Source organism: Saimiri boliviensis, chromosome 15, assembly GCF_048565385.1.
Source record: "Saimiri boliviensis isolate mSaiBol1 chromosome 15, mSaiBol1.pri, whole genome shotgun sequence".
Classification (NCBI taxonomy): Eukaryota; Metazoa; Chordata; class Mammalia; order Primates; family Cebidae; genus Saimiri; species Saimiri boliviensis.
In genome coordinates this window covers 33,893,812-33,917,143 of record NC_133463.1, presented here as the reverse complement: position 1 = coordinate 33,917,143, position 23,332 = coordinate 33,893,812, and the positions used below count along the sequence as shown (strand labels likewise).

Here is a 23,332-nt window from a genome sequence, read left to right as displayed (position 1 = left end):
TCTAAGGAGCCCAGGTCTCCTTTAGTGGAGTATAGTTTTTAGAAAGCAAGATCTGAGGACAAGTCATGCTCATTGCTAATAAAATGATACTGTTCACAGGCCTTCTAAGTAGAGAAAGCTAGGAAATATATGTATTGATGTGAGCTCAGTACTTCCAATTTTCAATCCAACATCACACAGCTCTCATTCTACTTTGCCCTTTCCACATTTATATTTATAGCTTTCGTCTCTGACATTAGGAAACCTGTCAGAGTCAGACATTATTATCAATGTAAAGTTTTCATATTTGATTTTTGCATAATATTTTGTAATAATTGCATAACAATTAATACCTAAGATTTTTAAAATTTGTGAATCACCTATGAAACAAAGGATAAGAACCTACTTGAATTAAATATACAGAATAATTAACCTATGCTCATATAAACCAAAAATTAAATATCCCATAGAAACATATCACCTTATTTTATGCCTTACAGACATATGCTCCACTCTATGGCAAGAAAACTTAGACTGTGCTTAAACCAACCATACCTACTACTGAAGCTGGCCATGGGGTCTGTTTCTCCTAAACATCTGATTGTCTGCAAAATAGATATATAAAATAATAAAAATCAGTGTTCTTTGAAGATAAGGCACAAAGATTCTAGATAGAAAACTTAAAGTGTCATTCCTACGTGTAGCTGCATACTGTAGGTTTACATAAGTCTTTACACATTAGAGACACAGCTTGTCTATGTCAGATTGCTAACTTTCAAGATATATATTGTGAAATGATGTTGCTATATATTGATTCATCACTTAAATCTAAGGTTTAAACACAATTATTCTCACACTTCTGACTATAAAATACACAGATAACGTATCACTCACTGAACCTCATCGATCTATTTTAATAGAAAGCATTACTTAACGCTAATTTTTAGTCATTTCTATGTGTATTATCAATTTCAAGTAATTAGGTTTCCAAATTCAACGAAAACATCCTTAAGTGACTAGGAAAAGTGACTTACATCCACACAGAGAGAGCAGGAGAGGAAGTGTGAAAGAAAGAAAAACCTCTATTTTTTTTTTTTTTTTTGTAATGGTGGCTATTTCAATGGTGAACTGAAAAAGAAAGTTCTAATTTGATACAAGGATAGTTTCCAAAAGATATTCAATATTTATCCCTTGGTAAAAAATAAATAATAGTAGGGAAATGTACCAGAGAAGAAGGCATAAAACTTTAGCCATATCTTTTCAATACAAGACTAGATGACATTGACAAAGTCATGCAATTGCCCTTCTTACATAATTCCTAAATTCTCTTCCAATTTAAAAAACATGGAATACATAAGCATATGTATCAGACTAAGGGTAATTATTTTCATGCCTAGAAACATGTCCTTACATTTTAGAACGAATAATACACATCCTTGTACATTAAGACAGAACTAACTTTTAAGCATATATATCTTAAAACTAATAGAAGTTATGTGCACTGAAAATAGCTTATATATATAAGAGGAAACAAAGAGCTCAAGACAACAAGAAGAATGCCTTTATGGAAATTTTGCTTCTAATATAATAGTTTCAAATGCTGTATGACTTATTCAAAAGAGCTTTATTAGTAATTAAATGTCAAAAGCATAAAAACAACTTGTATATATCCATTTCATAGAAGCTGTACTAAATGCATTCATTATAGTGAAGTCCCATGTGATTATAGCATTAGCACTTTGCTAATATTTTGCAGACTGGTCGTTTTCAAACAGATTGTGGTATTATAATGTATATTTATCAACTATGATACAAATTACACTTTTAAAATACCACTGAATTATTCTATTAGAAAAATACAAGAAAGAATTTTGAGCTTAAAAAATTGAGAAAACAATGTGGAAAAAGGTTAATGGAAAGAAGCACTGGGCTATTAACTAATATAACTCTACTGTGTAGAAACAAATAAATGAGCAAAAATAGACGGACAGTACAATACTAAAAAGTATAAATAGATTTCCTGTAACCATTTATGGAGAAAAGAATTTCTCACGCATAAACTGAAATACAAACAAAAACCCAGAAGTTTTACTTTGTTCCAGCTTTTTATCTTTCATCTCCTATTCCCTAATTCCCATTCTATCAAATCTATCATGCCTTTTAGAAGGTATTTCATTTAAAAAGATGTCAAAGTTCTGCTTGATAGTTAATTGTTGGCCTTTTTAAGAGCATTCAGTCTCACAAAAATTAATAAACAAAGAAAAGCTAGCAAATGAAAACATGAAAAATATAATTTGAAATAACCTGTTCAAGGGTAATAACAGATTCCAACTTCATCAATGTTGTGGACTACAAATATTAAAACACTTCAACTGCAAAATGTTTAGAAGCTATTGCTAAAATAAAATAATCAGGATTTTGGTTAAAGGCATGTTTATTCTGTGAAAATTCACCATCTACATATTCTGTTTCCTGCATGTTGCTTTATGTACAGTATTATGTATTTTAAAAAGTTTTGAAAAATACTAATTTTTCAAAGCCAAAGTGATGCTAAGGGTAAGCATAAATTAGGAAAGACAAGATTGAAACATAATTAACCAAAAAGAAAATAATAGAAAAAGAATAAATTACAAAAAGTCATAAACTAAAAGCAATAAATCATTAAATAAAAAACAGAGTCAAAAGAGATGATCAACACAGACAAAAACTGAGCCTTTCAAAAATAACATGGAAGAAACTTTTGTCTTGACAGAATAAGAAAATATATACAAGCAGTATTAGAAATAAAATAGAATACGACCCAATATTCAGTAGAGATTAACATTATATAACAAGAGGATTCTATTAAAAATTTCATATCAATAAATTTGAAAATTAAAATAAAAACACATTTCTTAAAAAATAGACTTCCCAATAGCAGCTCAAGAAGGTAGAAAACCAATAGAATAAAATTGAATGGAACTATACCTATTTTTTAAAAATCAATCAGTGTTTAAAAATCTACCCTTAAAAAATAAGACACACATGCACACACACACACACACACACATACATACACACATACAAAACAGGTAAGACTAAATGGTCAACAGGGAAGTTTTATTAACTATTCAAGGATCACATAATTCCTATAACAAGCTTCATCAGGTATATAAAAAAATAAACTATTTTGAAGCCTAAAAATTGGCACACTTCTCAATTCATTCATAAGGCTAATAGAATCTTGAAATAAAAACAAGGCAAGGTCATTATGAGAATGAAAAATTACAAGCCAATCTTATTGATAAACAAAGATATAAAAATCCTGAACATAATAATAGAAAGCTAAATCCAGTATGAATAATCATAATGATAAAATTTTCCAAGATGAAGCTGGGCTAATCACAAAAATGCAAGGACAATTTAACATTAGATAATATCTTAATACTATTCTTCTTGTTAACAGATTAGAGGAGGAAAATACTGACAGACTTCAATCCATGCAGAAAAGTAAAAGTTACATTCAATAGCATTCATTATTACAGGGAGAGAGAAGGAAGGAAGATAGAGAGGTATGGACAGAGGGAAGCAGGAAGGGAGAAAGCAAAGAAATTTAGTAAATTGAAATAGAAAATAACTTTTTACTCTGTTGATACATAGACAAATGAACAAAGCAAAGATTATCCTTATTAGAGAAAAATTAAAAGTCCTGTTTTAAAAAGTATGAGCAAGACAAAGACGTAGTGAGATCCAGATAGCACAGTGAGACAAAAGGGGAAAGAGCACAGGGGACTGGAAAGGAAAAATAAAACATTATGATTCACAAATAATATGACTCCAGGATGGTAAAGTGGAGAGAAACTGCAGACAAATATTAGATCTGTATAAAATTATTTATAACAGCTCAGCCGGGTTATGATATATAAAATTTATATATAAAATTCTAATTTACTCTAGCAACAAAATCTACAAAGTAGCTATAAATACTATGAATTCCTCTAAAAAATATGTGCATGGTCACTTGTAGAACTTTTATAGGATCTCAGATTATTACAATAAGGTAAGAATAGTAATTAATAAAATATCTGAGGGAGCAATGTGATAAAACCCAGTAAAGTTAAAGATTATGTACATACAAGAATCATTAATTCAACTGCTAGTTATATGAACCAGGGAAACAATTCTATATGTGCACAAAAATACTAGTAAATACATTCACTGAAAATGTTTTTAATAACAGCAAAAAGGAAAAACAAAACTCAGTATGTTCACATAATTTATTCATAAGTGAAATATAAAGCATATAAATATAAATATTAAATGTGTGAACAAAGACACATGTATTTATATACTTAACAAAACAATTTAAAACATGCAAATCAATAGTCAATATTATTTAGGAAAAATACTTGTATACCTACACACACATATGCACTCAAATGATAAACGCCAAATTCTGTGCTTATACAGCAAGAATGAGGAAGATACAATTAAGATAGCTTGTACAGCATTATTTATTTAATCAGATTTGTTGACAGTATATTGTTGGGTCTTGCTTTTTTACCCAGTTAAAAATATGTGTTTCAAATGTACAATTATTATTTTATTTAATGTAATTAACAATATGTTTGCATTTATATCCACCATCCTACAATTTATTTTCTATTTGTCCCATCTACTTTTATCTCATCTTCTTTGTTCGTTTTTACTTGCTTCTTTGAGATTAACTGAGCATTTTTTAGTATTTTATTTCACCTTCACTTTTAATTTACTAGGCATCCCTTTGTGTTACCTTTTTTGTAGTTACTCTAGAATTTATAATATATATGTAACCTTTCCATAATCTATCTTCAAATAATATTATACTACTTTACATATTACATAAGACCTTGCAATAATACACTTTCAATCTCAACCTTCTATCCTTTGGGATATTATTGCCATACATTTAATATGTACATTTTTATTAATATAAGCCATTGCTAATATTTTTGCTGTAAAGTGTCAATGTATCTTTTTCAAAACCTTAAAAATGATAAAAATACCTTTTGTATTTACCTACATATTTACTATTTCCAATATTCTTTGTTCCTTGAGTAGATTAATGTTTCATTTTCCCTTTTTCTGAAGAATTCCTTTAACATTACTTGCAGTGCAAGTCTTTGAGAAATAAATTCTCTCAGCTTTTGTTTAGAGACAACAAACTTATTTTGTCTTTAATTTTTAAAGAATATTTTTCTTCACATAGACTTCTAGGGCTCTAGGGTCACAACTATTCTTACAGTACTTGAAAGCTAACAGTCCTTTGTCTACTATCTGGGATAGTTTTGTGGAACAGTCTTTAAACTTATCTTTAAGCTTATCTTTTTATATTTTAAAATATTTAATTGACATATATTTTAGGTATACAACATGATTGGATATATGTATACAATTTGTACTCATTATTGCAATCAAATTAATTAATACATCCATTACCAACTCTCTTAAATTTATCTTTAGTTTATATTCCTTGTCCATGCTGGCTACTTTTAAGGATTTTTGCATTATTGTTTCCAGCAATTTAGTTTTTTAATTAAATTGCTTTGGTGCCTATCTGTTTGTCTATTTTTATACTGGTCAGGCTTCTCTGAGCTTCTTAGGTGTAACATTTCATGGTTTCATCAAATTTGAAATAACTTCTGACATGATTTCTGAAATACTGTTTTTTCTTCCCCTGTCCTTGCCACAATTCTGAGACAACATCTACACATATATGAGACCACGTTTTGTTTTATAAGTAACCAAGGCACTATTAATTTTTGTTGGGAGGGGCAATTATTCACTCTGTCTTTCATTCTGAATCAATGTTACTGCAATATCTTTTTTTAAAATTTTTTTTAAATTTTTTTTATTATTATTTTTTTTGTGTGGATCACTTGAGGTCAGGAGTTTGAGACCAGCCTGGCCAACATGGTGAATAGTGCAATACCTTTAAGCACACTGAACTTTTCTTCTGCGGTTTCCAATCTCCTGTTAACACCATAGAGTAAAATTTTTAATTCAAAAATTATAGTTTTCACCACTAGAAGTTCTTTTCATTCTTTCTAATACCTTCTATTTTCCTTCTATGCTAAGGATTTTATTTAAATATTTCAAAATACAATAACTGATTACATTTTTTTGCTGGTAGTTCTACCAAATCTATCATTTATAGATCTATTTCTATTGACTATTTTTCTCTTGGTTATGACTAACACTTCCTGCTCTGTGACATGACTAGTGATTTTTACCAGATTATGAAACTCTAATTGTTACATTGTTTAATGTCTAAATATTGTTTTATTCTTTTAAAACGTTTGGGGCTTTTTGTTGGGAGGTGAAAGAGAGTTAAGATCAGTATGGTCAGGTTTTATTTAAGTTTTTTTTCCAGGTTGTGTCTAAGCAACCTTTACTCTAGGGATAGATCAGCCAACTTCTAAAACATTATGAAAACATGCCATTCTGACTCGTCAAAACCTTCATATCTCCCTACTCTGTGTGAGCTCACAGAATTGTTTTATTTATGAATTTGAGAGAAGCAAAGGGGCTAGAATGGCTTGATTCAGCAAGGTAAACAGCAGCTCCACACAGCCAAAATGCCTACCCAGTGACCCCATAAGGCTAAAAGACTTCTAGCTTCATGGATGTCAAAGACATGAAGGGATGTCAGAGACATGAAGGGATATCAGAGAAGGAAAGAAACCACACCAGCTTTGCCTAGGAAAATAAGCAATGGCTCCATACAACCAAAAAGCTCACCCTACAACCCTACCCAGGCAAAGAGATGCCTCCACAGACCTCAGTGAAGCAAAGGGGCTATACCTACTTGACCTGAGAAGGCAAGCAGTGACTCAACACAGCCAAAAAAAAAAAAAAATGCCACCCTGTAACATAACTCAGGCAGGGAAATTCCCACCTCTATGCATTTTGGAGAAATGTAGGCACAAGTCCTGCTTGATCCAAGAGGTCAAACAGCCACTAAATTCAGTCCATCCTAGAGTAACACACACAGAGGGAAGCAAATCCTCATCATACATTCCTAAGGAGCATATTCTCAGGTCCCACCTGTTCAGAGCAGCAACTCCACCTAAACTTGCAGCCTGCACTCTTCCCTAACCACAGATCCCAAATAGCAGAATTACCCATCCAACAAATATATCTTATAATTGGGCTGACAAGAAGCCATTACAGTACCCAGCCAGCAGCTCCACTTAATAGGAGAGCCTGGTTGGCAGACTCACCAGTCAGCAGAGCCCAGAGAGTAGCATTATCTGACATCAGAGCAAAGGTAGTGGCCCAGTCAACTACAGAATACACAAATTATCTTCATGATAATCAGCAGCTGGCCCTTCATGAATCACAGGCTAGACAAAAATAATGAAGTTCTATCCGTGTCATAGAACACCTGTAAATGCGAGAAGAGTGGGCTGTCTTCTCAAATGTACAGCCCTATAAATTATCACCTTAAATCCTTAAATGTAAATGGATTAAATTCTCCAATTAAAAGACTTACAGTTGCTGAATAGATTTAAAAGAAAAAAGAAAAAGAGAGAGAAAGAGAGAGACCCAACTATATACTGTCTACAAATGAATCACTTCACTGTTAGGGACACAAACACATTGATAGTGAAGTAACAGAAAAAGATATGTGCACAAATGGAAAGCAAATGAGAGTGGAGTAGCTATACTTATATCAAATTAAATAGACTTTAAATTTTAAGACCATAAAAGAGACAAAAAAGGTCATTATATAATGATAAATGGGTTTTCCAGCAAAAGGATATGATGTTTGTAAATATATGTGCACCAAACATTGGAGCACCCAAATAATAAAGCCAATACTGTTAGATATAAAGAGAGAAATTGACTCCAACACAATAATAGTACAAGACTTCAACACAACACTTATATTAATGGACAGATCATACAGCCAGAAAACCAACAAAGACACTTGAATTTATGCTGCACTCTAGGCCAAAAGAACCTAACAGATGTTTACATAATATTCCAACCAACTGCTGAAGGATATACATTCTATTCAACTACACATGGAACATTTCCCAGGATAGATCATATGTTAGACCACAAAACTAGTCTTAATGAATTTAAGAAAACTAAAATAATGTCAAATATTTTTCTGACCACAATGGCATAAAACTAGAAATCAATAACAAGAAGAATTTAGAAACTTACAAATATGTAGAAATCAAACAACATCCTTCGGAAAAATGAATGTGTCAATGAAGAAATTAAAAGGGAAATTTATTTTATTTTTTATTCATTTACTTTTCCATTTTTATTTTATTTTTTTGAGACAGAGTTTCATTCTGTCACCCAGGCTGAATTTCAGTGGTGCAATCTTGGTTCACTGCAACCTCCATCTCCTAGGTTCAAGTGATTCTCCTGCCTCAGCCTCCTGAGTAGCTAAGATGACAGGTGCCTGCCACCGCACCCAGCTAATTTTTGTAGGTGGGCCTCCCAAAGCACTGGGATTACAGTCATAAGCCACTGCACCCAGCCAAAAGGGAAACTTAAAAATTTCTTGAGACAAATAAAAACACAACACACCAAAACCTATGGGATACAGCAAAAGCAGTTCTAAGAGGTAAGTTTAGAGCAATAAATGCCTGCATCAAAAAAGATCTCAAATAAACAATGTAACATTGTACCTCAAGGAATTAGAAAATGAACAAATGGGCCAGGCGCAGTGGCTCACGCTTGTAATCCCAGCACTTTGGGAGGCCGAGGTGGGTGAATCACAAGGTCAAGAGATCGAGACCATCCTGGTCAACATGGTGAAACCCCGTCTCTACTAAAATACAAAAATTAGCTGGGCATGGTGGCACGTGCCTGTAATCCCAGCTACTCAGGAGGCTGAGGCAGGAGAATTGCCTGAACTCAGGAGGCGGAGGTTGCGGTGAGCCGAGATCGCGCCATTACACTCCAGCCTGGGTAACAAGAGTGAAACTCCGTCTCAAAAAAAAAAAAAAAAAAAAAAAAAAAAGAACAAATTAAACTCATAATCAACAGAAAGAAGGAAATAAATATCAGAGCAGAAAGAAATAAAAAATATAAAATATAAAAAGTCAACAAATGAAGTTATTTTTTGAAAAGATAAACAAAATTAACAAACTTTTAGCCAAATTACATTTTTTTAAAAAGTCTCAAATAAATTAATGATGGAAAAGGAGGCATTACATTGAAATTACAAAAATGCAAAAGGTCACAAGAGATAATTAGGAACAACTATATGAAAACAAATTGGATAATGTAGGAGAATTGGATAAACTCCTGGAATCATACAACCTACAAGGATTGAATCATGAAGAAACAGAAAATCTGAACAGAACAATAATAACTGACCAGCTTAAATTAGTAATAAAGTCTCTCACCAATGAAAATCCCAGGGCATGATACCTTCCCTGTTGAATTCTACCAAACATTTAATAAAGAACTAATACTAATTTTACGAAAGTTATTCCAAATAAGAGAAGGGAATACTTCCAAACTCATTCTATGAGGCCATAATTACTCTGATACTGAAATCAGACAAGGATAGAACAAAAAAAAGAACTACTCTGATGAGCATAGATGCAAACATCCTCAACAAAATACTAGCAAGAGCTCATTAAAAAGCTCATTAATGGTGTTTAAGTGAAGTCCACCCCAGGGATGCAAAGATGGTTCAACATATGCAAATCAATAAATATTATATATCACATTAACAAAATGAGTGACCAAATCCTTATGATCTTTTCAATAGATGCAGAAAAAGCATGTAACAAAATTCAACATCCATTCATGATTAAAAACTCTCAAAAAATTAGGTATAGAAGGTACACACCTCAACACAATCAAGGCCATACGTGGCAAACCCACAGCTAACATACTGAATGTGGAAAAATTTAAAGCTTTCCTCTAAGATCTGGAACAAGACAAGGATGCTCACTTTTACCACTTCTACTGAACATAGTACTGGAAGTCCTAGCCAGAGCCATTAGGCAAGAGAAAGAATTAAAAGACCTCCAAGCTGGAAAGAAAGAATTAAAGTTGTTCTTGTTTTCAGATGACATTATTTTATATGGAGAAAATATTAAAGATTCCATCAAAGCTGCAGGATTTGAATTCAACATACAAAAAGTCAGTAGTATTTCTTCTTTTTTTTTTTTAGACAGAGTCTTGCTCTGTTGCCCAGCTGGAGTGCAGTGGTACAATCTCAACTTACTATAACAAATGCCTTCAAGGTTTGAACAGTTCTCCCATCTCAGCCTCTCAAGTAGCTGGGACTACAGGTACGTGACACCACACTTGGGTAATTTTTTGTATTTTAGTAGAGATGGGGTTTCACCATGTTGCCCAGGCTGGTTGAACTCCTGAGCTCAGGCAATCTGCCTGCCTCAGCCTCCCAAAGTGCTAGGATTATAGACATATAATCCTAGAAATGTAAATTAACACAGCCATTATGGAAAGAAGTATGAAGGTTAAGCAAAAATTAAAAACAGAACTACTATATGATCCAGCTGTTGGGTATACATCCAAAAATTAAACAAAATCAGTTTATCAAAAAGGTATCAGCACTCCAATGTTTATAACAGCACAATAACCAAGAGATGAAAATCAACCTAAGTGTCCATAAATGAATAAGTGAATTAAAAAATGGGACATATGTATATGGAATGAAATGCTATCCAGCCATAACAAAGAATGAAATCCTGGCACTCATGGCAACATAGATAAATCTTGAGGACACTATGTTATGAGAAATAAGCCAGGCACAGGAAGACAGCTATAGCATGATCTCACTGACATGTGAATCTAAAGAAGCTGATCTCATGAAAACAGAAGGCAGAACAGTGTTCAACAGAGGCGAGGGAGGGAAAAGGAAGAGGGTACAGGTAAATTTTGGTTAACAATACAGAGTTACAGTTAGAAGGAATAAATTCTGAGTGTTCTATTGTAGATTAGGATAACTAAGGTTAACAATATTGTTTTGTATATTTTAAAATAGCTAGAGAAGAGATTTTTGAATGTTCTCACCACAAATAAACAATAAATACGTAAAATGAGGGATATGATGGTTAAATGTCCTAATTTGGTTTTTGCACAATGTATACATGTATTAAAACATCTTTCTGCACCCTGTAAATATATATATTTATTATATCTTAATAAAACAAAGTTAATAAATAAAAAATTAAATGGATAATGAATGCTAAGTGTGATATGGGTACTGTCAAAGGCATATTTACATATGATAAAAAATCTTTTAAAAAGTTGGCCAGATGCAGTCATTACCCATTATCTTATGTTGGGCGCAATTTATGTATCTCACTCGATTCACTACGCGCTGGACTCTCAGTCACTTGTCTGATTGACAGCACCAGCCATTACCTTCAACTCATTTTTCAGTACCACTGATTGACATGGCCTCCTCTGTAGTGAAGGTGAAGTCACAGTCCTATCACCACCTTCACAGCCACAGCATTATCTACACCCTGATCCACAGAAGCTCAGTTCCTCCTGCCACTTCCAGATTCCAGTGAAGCCACAAAGCATACAGTGTAGGATCTGACTTCCCCAACAATCGCCTACTAGGGTCATGGAATACAATCTGCAAGTATAGGGACAGTAATATACCATGAGGTGAGCTTTGACCAATGTGAAATGAGAGGAAGATGTTGGCAGATAAATATATTTTCTTTTCTCAATCTAACTGACTCATCCTGTACAGCCTGTCTGGAGATGTCTCACATGACTAAGCCAGAGTCTGTGTTTGCTCGTGCAGCTGTGGACAGCTTAGTAACCAACTTATATTTGTTTTTTCCTCCTTATGTACCGTATAGGTATGTATATAGATATACATCTGTTCAAAGATTATATGCATATGTAGGCATGGATATTCATTCTAATATTAACATGTACCCAAAGAGGTAGATCTATGTATTATGTTTAGGATAAAAAATAAAGTTAATTATCAATTAAGTTATATAAAATAGTACCAGAATTGTCCAGAAAAAAAGCAGCATTTCTAGTTAAAAATAGAAGCAAAGAATAGAAAATAAAAAGAAAAGAAAATCTTATCTTAAATAATGTAACTAAGAACTAAAAATAAAGTTACTTTCCCAGTGAAAAAAATGTTCTGGGAAGAAAAAAAAAACTAAAATATCAAAATAGAAAATTAGACAGTGGTCTATTTAATAACATAGGCTAAGTCTTAATGAAAGTCTACTGCATTTCCTAGGATATTTTGATGATATATAGAAAATAATGAGTAAATTATTTCTCAAGTGTGATGTATCTAGGAAATAGATCAGTGAAACAAAAAGAGTAATATCACAGCATACAAACAGAAAATTCACATATAGACGGAAAAAAATCACAGTTTACATTGCATTCATGTTTAAAATCAAACATCACTTTTTCACATTTTGAAGATTTCCCCCCCTAAATATGGAAAGAAAAACAAGCCAGAGCTTTAATATAATATTTTTTTCCAACCTGGAACAGCTGCAAAAAACAAATCTTGCTGGAGATAAGCTTGGTTATAAATATCAACATTCCCTTTAAATAAGGGAGTCCAGTTTTCATACCATCTGCCTCTTTCCAAAAGGGAAAAAGTATGAAAATCATAAACCAGGACATTCCCTTTAAAATAAGGCATTTAAAAATGAATGTAGTAAAAAGGCTATGAACCACATTGAACCCCTATTTTTACAATTGCCCTATTGAGCTCAGATCAGAAAATGGGATTTTTTGAAAGTAAACAACTTTTATTTCATGAATAAACTGCCTAAAGCAATTAATATTTTAAAGTGTTGTGTTCTAACTCTTTTCACATTATTGACCATAATAATAATTTCTGATTGAACCGTATTTCTCCTTTATGTGTCATACTCCCTACCATTTATTTTTTAACTACATGTGTCACCTCTACTTTTTCTGAAGGTTTTTTAGAGCCTATTCTAAAGACTTCCATGTTATCTCTTCCATTACAAAAATCTAGTTACCAACAGACTGGACTTTTCTTTTAATACAGATTCTATCCTCTGCAAAAATCCTTCCTATGCCTCTCAACAATGTTCTTTTTATACTTAAGTTTGGACTTTACCTTAAAGCCTTCTTTCGTGTCCGGGCATGGTGGCTCATGCCTGTAATGCCAACACTTTGGGAGGTGAGGTGGTGAATCACCTGAGGTCAGGAGTTTGAGACCACCCTGGACAATATGGTGAAACCCAGGCGCTACTAAAAATACAAAAAATTCACTGGGCATGGTGGTGGTCACCTGTAATCCCAGCTACTTAAGAGGCTGAGGCAGAAGAATGGCTTGAACCCAGGAGGCAGACATTGCAGTGAGCTGAGATCTCGCATTGCATTCCAGCCTGGGCAACAAGAGTGAAACTCTGCCTTAGGGGTAAAAAAAAAAAAAAAAAAAGAAAAAAAAAGCCGCCTTTCTTCTTTTGCCCTTCGTTATTTTTCATTCTTTGTTAATGGCCTTGTGATTGAACACTTAAATTTTTCACTGTATCACATTATTATTTTGATCATGAAGCCCATAACTACATCCATTACTTAACTCTTTAAAGTATTCACAAGAAAGAATTAATAAAAAATGGTTCACAAAATAGAGCAGTCCAGAGGTCCAGAGGGCTATACTGGTTACATCTAACATAAAGAAATGTTAAATATGGTAACACTGAGATCACTTGAGGGACAATAGAAGAAAAATAAGACAGGGAAAAACAGCATCTTCTATTTTAACAATATATGTAAGTGTTTAGTCAGTTCCCTGATTTACAGTGATAGGATTCTGAAAGGCTACTGAAACAAATGCACATAGGGCGCCCTTACATAATTCATTCTACTTTTCAGATTCATTCTCTCCCTTATTCTTTTTCTCATATGCATAAAAACACACCCATATACTGCAAACAAAAAGAACAAAACTGAATCTTTAATCATGAGCATTTGTAGTAAAGGTACAAAGACTATGCTTAAATGTGTCCTTCATGGGAAAAATACATCCTAGGACCTTTTTTTATTTTTTAATTCACTTTCATTCTGTTTTAGCTAAGGACCACTTAGGTTCGTAGTTACAGAAAACAAAGTTGCTTTACATATGGCAATGGACATTTAATTGCTTACTTGGAAGGCTGCATCTTCAGTTAGGAGGAAGGAGAGACAGAAATTTCACCACTGTAATGGTCAACAATATTTAATCTCTAATCATTTAAAACAAATGGCCATTTTAAGGCAATCAATATTGCTTTATTTTCATGATTTATGTAGATATTATGAAATGAAATGAACAATGAAATTATCAGTGTTGCAAGAGAAAGTTGTTTTACCTTATACTTATCAGCTAGTTAAAAATATTAAAAAGTTCTTTTCATATTAAATTTAGTCCATTGTTTATTTCCTTGCTTCCCTGAACAAGAATGTAGGGACCTTTGTTTTTTACACTGAAGAATCTCAAACAATAAGGACAATTTTTGTACATAGTACATACTCGACAGACATTTTTGAGTCTGTCAAAAATGAATGTCTTTAACTTGAAACATACATATTTGGTGTTTGTAGTAAACTTAATTGAAAATGCTTTGAGTTTTAAAATATAAGCAATTGCTAAATTAAGTTTAGCCCAATGCTGCCTCCTTATGTATTCTAAATTTGACCTAATGGTTTCTCTGTGCACAGTAAACTGTAATCCAGTCTCTCTCTGCACAGTAACCTGTAACCTTTCCGTGTGTAAACAGACTGTAGTCGACTTTTGTGCCAATCACTGAGTTTTGGCCAAAGGTGGCCAACCGTTCAAACCAGGCTCAAATGAGGCAAACACCAAGTTTGTAACCAATCTGGCTGTTTCTGTACCTAATTTCTGTTTTCTGTCCATAACTGCCCTTTCTCTGTCCATAAATCTTCACCACATGGCTGTGCTGGTCTCTCTCTCAGCCTACTCTGGCTTGAGAAGCTTTCTGATTAGAGAATCATTATTTGTTCAGTTAAACTTGTTAAATTTAATTTGTCTAAGGTTTTCTTTTAATGCTATATTTTATTTTTTATTTTTTTATTAGGAATTCTTTATTTTTTTAATTATACTTTAAGTTCTGGGGTACATGTGCAGATCATGCAGGTTTGTTACATAGGTATACACATGCCATGATAGTTTGCTGCATCCATTCCCCCATCATCTACATTAGTTATTCTCCTAACGTAATCCCTCCCCAATCCCCGCACTCACTGCTATCCCTCCTCTAGTGTCCCCACCCCATGACAGGCCCCAGTGTATGATGTTCCCCTCCCTGTGTCCGTGTGTTCTCATTGTTCGATACCCACTTATGAGTGAGAACATGCAGTGTTTGGTTTTCTGTTCTTGTGTCAGTTTGCTGAGAAGGATGGTTTCCAGATTCATCCATATTCTGGCAAAGGACATGAACTCATCATTTTTTATGGTTGCATAGTATTCCATGGTGTATATGTGCCACATTTTCTTTATCCAGTCTATCATTGATGGGTATTTGGGTTGGTTCCAAGTCTTTGCTATTGTAGATAGTTCTGCAGTAAACATATATACATGTGCATGTGTCTTTATAATTGAATGTTTTATAATCCTTTGAGTATATACTCAGTAATGGCATTGCTGGATCAAATGGTATTTCTAGTTCTAGATCCTTGAGGAATTGCAACACTGTCTTCCACAATCGTTGAACTAATTTACACTCCCACCAACAGTGTAAAAATGTTCCTGTTTCTCCACATCCTCTCCAGCATCTGTTGTCTCCTGATTTTTTAATGATAGCCATTCTAACTGGTATGAGATGGTATCTCAAAGTGGTTTTGATTTGCATTTCTCTAATGACCAGTGATGATGAGCTTTTTTTTCATATGTTTGTTGGCTGCATAAACGTCTTCTTTTCAAAGTGTCTGATCATATCCTTTGCCCACTTGTTGATGGGGTTGTTTTTTTCTTGTAAATTTGTTTAAGTTCTTTGTAGATTCTGGTTATTAGCCCTTTGTCATGAGTAAAGCACCAAAAGCAATGGCAACAAAAGCCAAAATAGACAAATGGGATCTAATTATACATAAGAGCTTCTGCACAGCAAAAGAAACTATCATTAGAATGAACCGGCAACCAATAGAATAGGAAACAATTGATGCTATATTTTATGAAAATCTGAGCCTGATAAAGGATAGGTTAACTCTTCTCTATTTGTTTCTTTTCTGATTTTGGCCCTTTTGGGTAGTTTACTAATTTTCAAAATGAGTACAGTAAGAATATCTCATAAGAATACCTATCTCATATGTTGCAATAGTTACGTTGTAATAGTTAAACAGTTAATTTATATTAAGCGTTTCTCACATAGTAAGTGCTAAATAAATGTTGTCAACATCATTATATCATGCTGATTTAATTGATTACTATGAGACAGTATGCAGTCCAAATAGTAAAACAAACAAAACAAAACATAAACTTGATTATCTCACACTCTTTTTTGAGCTCCATTTATTTAATGTTCTTAGTATATAAGAATGGTCTCAGAATACCTAAGTGTATAACAACTTAATTACACATACAATCTACAGTTTCTGCTATTATTTGATCTTTTAAATATCTTCTATAATCAGCTAAGTGGCTTCAACAAAAGTATTTTTGGATAACTTTAAAAATGCCAAATTATATATGCTATCTTGTTCATACATGTTTGAAACTCTGGATCAACACAGTAACAGTTACATTCTACATGTAACAGTTACATTTAGAGAGTAAATATTTTTACATACCCAAATTTCTCCTCAGGACAGACCTTGTTAAGAAGAACAGAGTGGTGTGGCATATTTCAAAATGGTTCCTTTTCCCCTCCCCCAAGGAATTTTTCTCAGATACTTACTGTAAGAACCTAGTCTCACAATATGTATGTATTTACATACCTAGTGTATGTAAATAATGAGTATTCAAAATGTTTACTTTCTAAAATGTAAAACTTGTGAGCACAAAAAAGCTTGCACACTAGTCCCCATTTTTAAAGCTGGCAACTTAATCTCTAATCATTGTAGAAAATTCCAAATTATCCAAATTTTTAAGAGAAAATTTCCCAGGTAAACACTTCCACAGTTTACTTTATTCTATATTCTCTTCTGGAGTTATAAACTTCTTGATGTTTTTTCTACTAAGTCTGTAAGTCACAATTCCACTTATATATCCACTACTTGCATTGTGCAGGTCAATACTGTTCCTCCTATTAGAGCAATAGCCTGACTTTAGATGAAAGTGGTTCTGCCATAAAGGCCTCAAGCCTTTAATTTTCAATGGTAAGTTTAGCATCTCAAATACTTAAAATAACCCTAGATCTAACACATAATGGCAAACAAGAAATACAATTTTAGAAAAGCCCTTATAGTACATTCTGACCATAACTTCCAAAAACCTTCAAGAAAAATTATATAAATATTCTACTTTTCTATTTTCTTTTTGAATATTAAGCTTTCATGTATCATTATACAGGTCTCCCTTCATAGCCATGGGGAAATTGGTTCCAGGACTCCTGCAGAAACCAAAATCCACAGATGTTGGAATCTCCCTTATATAAAATGGTGTAGCATTTGCATTAACCTATGTTGTACACTCTCTTATATTTAAATCATCTTTAGATTCTGTAGAACATTTAAACAATGTAAAAGCTATGTAAAAAATTATTTTACTATATTTTTCTATTTTTTTATTGTTGCTTAGTTAATTTTTATGGGGTTTTTTTTCTGAGTATTTTTGATGTATAAGTGGCTGAATTCATGGATGCAGAACCCCTTGATATGGAGGGCCAACTGAAAAATTTTTACTAAAAAATCTATTTCCAGTTTCTATTTCTCTGTGTAAGGAGCTTGGAAGTCAGCACTCCATCCCTTTTCCAAGTAAAAAATTAAACAGACTGGAAAGTGAGCATTCTTTTTGAATTCATAAGAAGAATGAGGACACACACAGAGCACAATTCTGCCCCTCAAGGTTGGAGAAAGAGGCAAATGCAGAGAGTCACAGCTCACCAGACAGAAACCCATGAGTAGAAAGTGTCACAGGAACCAGTGCTGTGGTAGAAAAACCTGAACTGTAATTGACAAGTTGCTGGAGGCTCAGGATGAAAAAGTCTGAATTCAATAACTTGTCTGAACCAAGACAGAAAGGACTCCCACACTCTGTTTTACCCCCAAGAGCTCGACTAGCTTCTCACAGTAAATATCTGAGAAAAATCCATGGGGAGGGGAAAATGAACCATTTTGAAATTCATTACAGCCTGTTCTTAACAAGGTCTGTCCTCAGGAGAAACTAGTTAATCAGAGGCTAACTTGCTAGGTACTTTCAGAGCCTAACTGACCTGGGGAAAGGAAAACCCCCAACTCTAGCCCACTCCAGCTTTCCACGTGGAAGAAGAGAAATACTCAACTCCAGCCCACTCTTGCCATCCTGTCTTCAGTAAAGGGGGAAAAATAACAGAAACACTTGAGAAGTTCACAGTCCAAAAGCCAATGTTCCCTAAATGGCCAAGACCTAATAATAAAACTACAGAGTGCACTCTGTCACCCCATACTTTACCACCATGTTACTAGAGGCCTATTTACAGCAGTTCCTTTTACTCAGTTCATCATATCTGGCTATCAAGAAAAAATAACAAGGCATACTATAAAGCAAAAAAAAAAAAAAAAAAAACCACCCACGATTTGAAGAGAGATGCAAGCATCAGAACCAGACATGGCAGGGATGTGGAAATTATCAAACTGGAAACTTAAGACAAGTATGATTAATATACTAAGGGCTCTAATGGGTAAAATAGACAGCAATATAATAACAGATGGAGAATGTAAGCAAAGAGATGGAAATCTTAAGAAGGAACCAAAAGATGCTGGTGATCAAAAAAAGAACAGCAGAAATGAAGAGTGCCTTTGATGAGCTTATTCATAGATTGAACACTAGCTGAGGAAAGACTCTCTGAGCTTCAGATTAATCAACAGAAACCTCCAAAACCAGAAAACACACACATTCACACACACACACACATACACACACACACACTCACACACACACACACACACACACACACACACACACATACACACACACAGAACAAAATACCCAAAGATTTTGGTACAACTCTAAAAGGTATAATATACATATAATGGGAATATCAGAAGATGAAGAAAAAGAAATAGGAACAGAAGAAATATTTGAAACAATAATGATTAAGAATAAATTCAGACACCAAATCATAGATTCAAGAAGCTCAGAAACCACCAAAAAGGATAAATGTCAAAAAAAAAAACCCACAAAAAACCCACCTAGGTATATCATCTGAAAATGCTTTTAAATACCTCTTATCTGGATATCTTATACTTCTTTACATCAGTACAAAGGTATAGCAGTCATTAATTCAACTCATTAAACTTACAATTCTGCTTTCCTACTGGATAGAAGGCAATACTGCACTTCAAAGTTCCACATTCAAAATCTAGCAATTTGCTTTGTCCAACACAACACTAAATACCAGTGCATAATGAGCCACTCTCCCTTCCCACTGCTGCAGTGATCATGGAAATATATTTAGATAAAACCTTCAATTTCTTACTAACTCATTTTGGATATTTAGTCTGCGTGTTGTGTTAAAACATTGAAATTTGGGCTTGCTTGTTTCTACAGTATAACCTGAGCTCCTCTGACTGATACAAATATTACTTTTCTCCAGAGCCTTTCACAAGTACAACATAGTCTTATTTAAATGCTGCTTCTCCAAGTGATGACAGCATTCTACTCATACTCTTATTGTAACACAATACTATAGTAAAATGGCTGCTGGAATTACCCATTTCCTTTCTTAAAGTATACTCCAGAGGTAGGAACTGTTAGTGGCTAGCTTGTAGTAAGTTGTTAAAAAACAAACAAACATTTACTGAATTCACTGATCATTCCTACATGCACTCATCAAGAGCCAGGGACCATTCCGGTTACTAGAGAAAGCATAAACAGAGCAAACCAAAACTTCTGCCTTCATATGCCTTATATTCTTATGAGGGATAATGATAATAAGCAATACACATAAGTGTAAACATACAGATTAATTGATAGTGATAAAAACTACAGAGCAAAGAAAGAATATAAAGTGTTGGATGGTCATCAGGTAAGACTCCATTTAGAAGGTGAACTTTTAATAAAGACCAAAAAAAAACAAAAAAAGGAAGGAAATTGGTCATACAATTCCTACATATGGAGGAAGAGCAATTTAGTAGAAAGAATAGCAAGTGCAAAAATTCTGAGATAAGAAAATGCCTGGCATGTACAAAGAACAACAAGGAGGCAGTATGTCCAGGGCAAGTGAATGATGATGAGAACAGCTAAAGATGAAATTAGAGAAGTAACAAAGGATCACGTCTTGTAGAGACAATTAGGCCAGTCTAAAAGCTTTATTTAGATTTTATGTTGTGTAAAATGGAAAGCTATTGAAAGGCTTTGAATAGAGTGAGGAGTGGGAAAGAACAGGACGAGATGAGGTCAAAGATAAACAGGGACCCATATTCTTCATTTTCTTTTATGTCATATTTCCTCTCTCCACAATACATGAGAAAAATGAATGTATCAATTTACTAAGAAACATTGTTGAATAAATGATATTTTATGATGATATTAATCTGTTCATTACTTCATATACAGGAACAGTGATTAAAACCAATAAATAATTACTAAAATATTGCAATATACCAAAGTATAATAATGTACTGAATGTCAAGACAGACCAAGCATTTAATGTAGCAACATATCTTACTAGGCAATTGAAAATACCAAACATTTAACAAATAAATTAGTTATAAATGTATATAACTTTATAAATGTTACTTCATTTATTTGGATTTGCTGAAATGTCACAAAATAAATACAAGTAAAAACATTTCCTTATTGTAATACTGCCTTCCATAAGAAAAGCCTCCACTTGGAACCCAGGTTCATTGCCAGAAGAAAACAACCCAAAGCAAGAAGTACGAAGTGAAAGAAAACAAACTACAAATCAAAACACCTTTTGCAAAATGTTAAATCAAATAAACACACCTTGCGTTGTGTCTTTGATGCTGCCAAGTCTAAACCCTGGAAAGCTGCCAAGGGGTAAGATGTTTCCAAAGCCAAGGTCTTTACTTAGGTAGCTGTGCTTGCATTCCTGGCAAATTCAATTCCAAATACCAAAAATAATGTTGTTGGTGATTTTTCTTACTGCAATTCAAAACAAAGTATATAGAAATAGTAAATGAATGATGTCCAGTTCCCTAGTTGTCCACGAATCTAAATCACAGTGAAAACATTTCCAAAAAGTGTTTCTTACTTTGCTAACTGTTGTTTATTCAATCTGAATATGTTTCCATGCCAAATATATTTGAAAAATGTTGCATATTATGCCCCATTTTAACAAGGCACATTTTCATAACAAAGGCTCTGAGAAGTCCCATAACAGAAAAATCTATTTAAATTTACATGACCTAGTGTGTCTTAAACAATTATCTGAAAAGTAGCAGGAGATGCTTCCACTGTTTTCTAAAGTCAGGCAGAAATGTAAAGAGACTGATATAAAATTATTTTCTGTTATTTTAAGTTGCACAAGTTTGACTTAAAAATTATATCTATTCAGTCATAAATGTTAAAATATATGTGACTTTCTAAATGCCCATTTTAAAAGCAACATGGAATAATAAGCAGGTAATGCATGATTTATTCATTTCTGTTCATTAAATATTTACTGAAAACCTACTAAATGCCAGGCAATGAAGTTATGTCTAGTTTTATATTGCAATTACTCTCATATGGATAAGAGCATCAGATTTAAATATTTTCAAACTGCTGTCTAATCATGATACCAACTCAAAATCTAACCCCAATTGTTTGGGAACACAAGCTTTACTAATTCCAATGAGATAATTAAAAATAGCAATTTTTAGGTTATTTTTAAATAGTGCTAACGATCCAAGTCAAGAGTAATAATATGAAAGAATAATCTCTTTTATTTGACCAATGAAACACTAAATACCAGTGCATAATGAGCCACTCTCCCTTTCCACTGCTGCAGTGATCATGGAAGTATATGATCACTTTCATTTAACAAAGGTGCAACAAAATAATAAAGTTGGACACTTACCTCACACCATACACAAAATTTAATTCAAAATGAATCACAGAACTAAATCCAAAGACTAAAACTATAGAACATTTAAAAGAAAACATGGGAATAAAACTTTATTACTTTGATTTAGAAAATATTCTCTTACATACAACACCAAAAGCACAAGCAATAAAATAAAAAAAAAATAGATAAATTGCACTCCATTAAAATAAAACTTTTGTGCTTTAAAGAACATGACCAAAAAAGTGCAAAGGCAGTCCACAGAATAGAAGAAAATACTTGCACATCATATATATGATAAAGGTCTAGTGCCCAGAATATATATAAAGAACTCTCACAACTCAACATAAAAGATCAAATAATACAATTTTTAAATGGCCAAAGTATTTGAACAATTTTCCAGAGAAGACATACAAATTGCCAGAATGCACAGGAAAAGATGCTCAACATAATTATCATTAGGAAAATTCAGATCAAAACCACAATGATATACCACTTTACCCCTAGTAGGATGAGTTTTTAAAAAAATGCAAGTGGAGATGAGGATGTGGAGAAACTAGAATCTTTATACATTGCTGGTAGAAAAGTAAAATGATACAGCCACACTTTGCAAAAGTTTGGCAGCTCCTCAAAAATCCAAACACAGAGTTATCACATGGCCAGCAATTCTACTCTTAGGTATATACCCCCCCCAAAAAGGAAAACATCTCTTCCCAAAATCTTACATATGAATGTTCATAGCAGCATTATTCTAATAGCCAAAAAGGAGAAACAACTCATGATGAATTGGTATATAAAATGTGGCATATATGTATGTGATGGAATATTAAAACGAATTAAATATTGATAACGCTGCGACATGGATGACCCTTGTAAACATGTGTCTAAGTGAAAGAAGTCAGTCACAAAAGTCCACTTAATACATAACTTCTATTGTTTCCTTTATAGGAAATAGAATTTCTCTGTCTTTCTCTATGGAGCCAAATAGGAGAAGCTCAATAGAGAAAGATAATAGATTAGTGGTTGTTTAAGGGGTTGGAGGTAGAAGGGGTGGAAATGGACATAATGGGTACAGAATTTCTATCTGAGATAATGAAAACGTTCTAAAATTAGGTAGTTGCACAACATTTGGAATATGCTAAAACTCCTGAATTTTACACTTTAAAGTGATAAATCTTATGCTTGTGAAATATAGCTCAATAAAGTGGTTATTA

At 33.2% G+C, this 23,332-nt stretch overlaps 1 protein-coding gene across 8 annotated transcripts in view; it reads right to left on the bottom strand.

Annotated features, from left to right (window-relative positions):
* Positions 1 to 23,332, bottom strand: part of TRIQK (triple QxxK/R motif containing) — a 78,847-nt gene that overhangs the window by 42,164 nt on the left and 13,351 nt on the right. For 6 of the 8 annotated variants that reach the window (XM_074386870.1, XM_003938769.4, XM_003938768.2 and 3 more), the window contains exon 2: positions 21,059 to 21,217. The exons of the other annotated variants lie outside the window; for them this stretch is intronic. The gene's annotated coding sequence lies outside the window, so the exon portion shown is untranslated. The remainder of the gene's footprint in view (positions 1 to 21,058; positions 21,218 to 23,332) is intronic. 8 annotated transcript variants of the gene reach the window in all.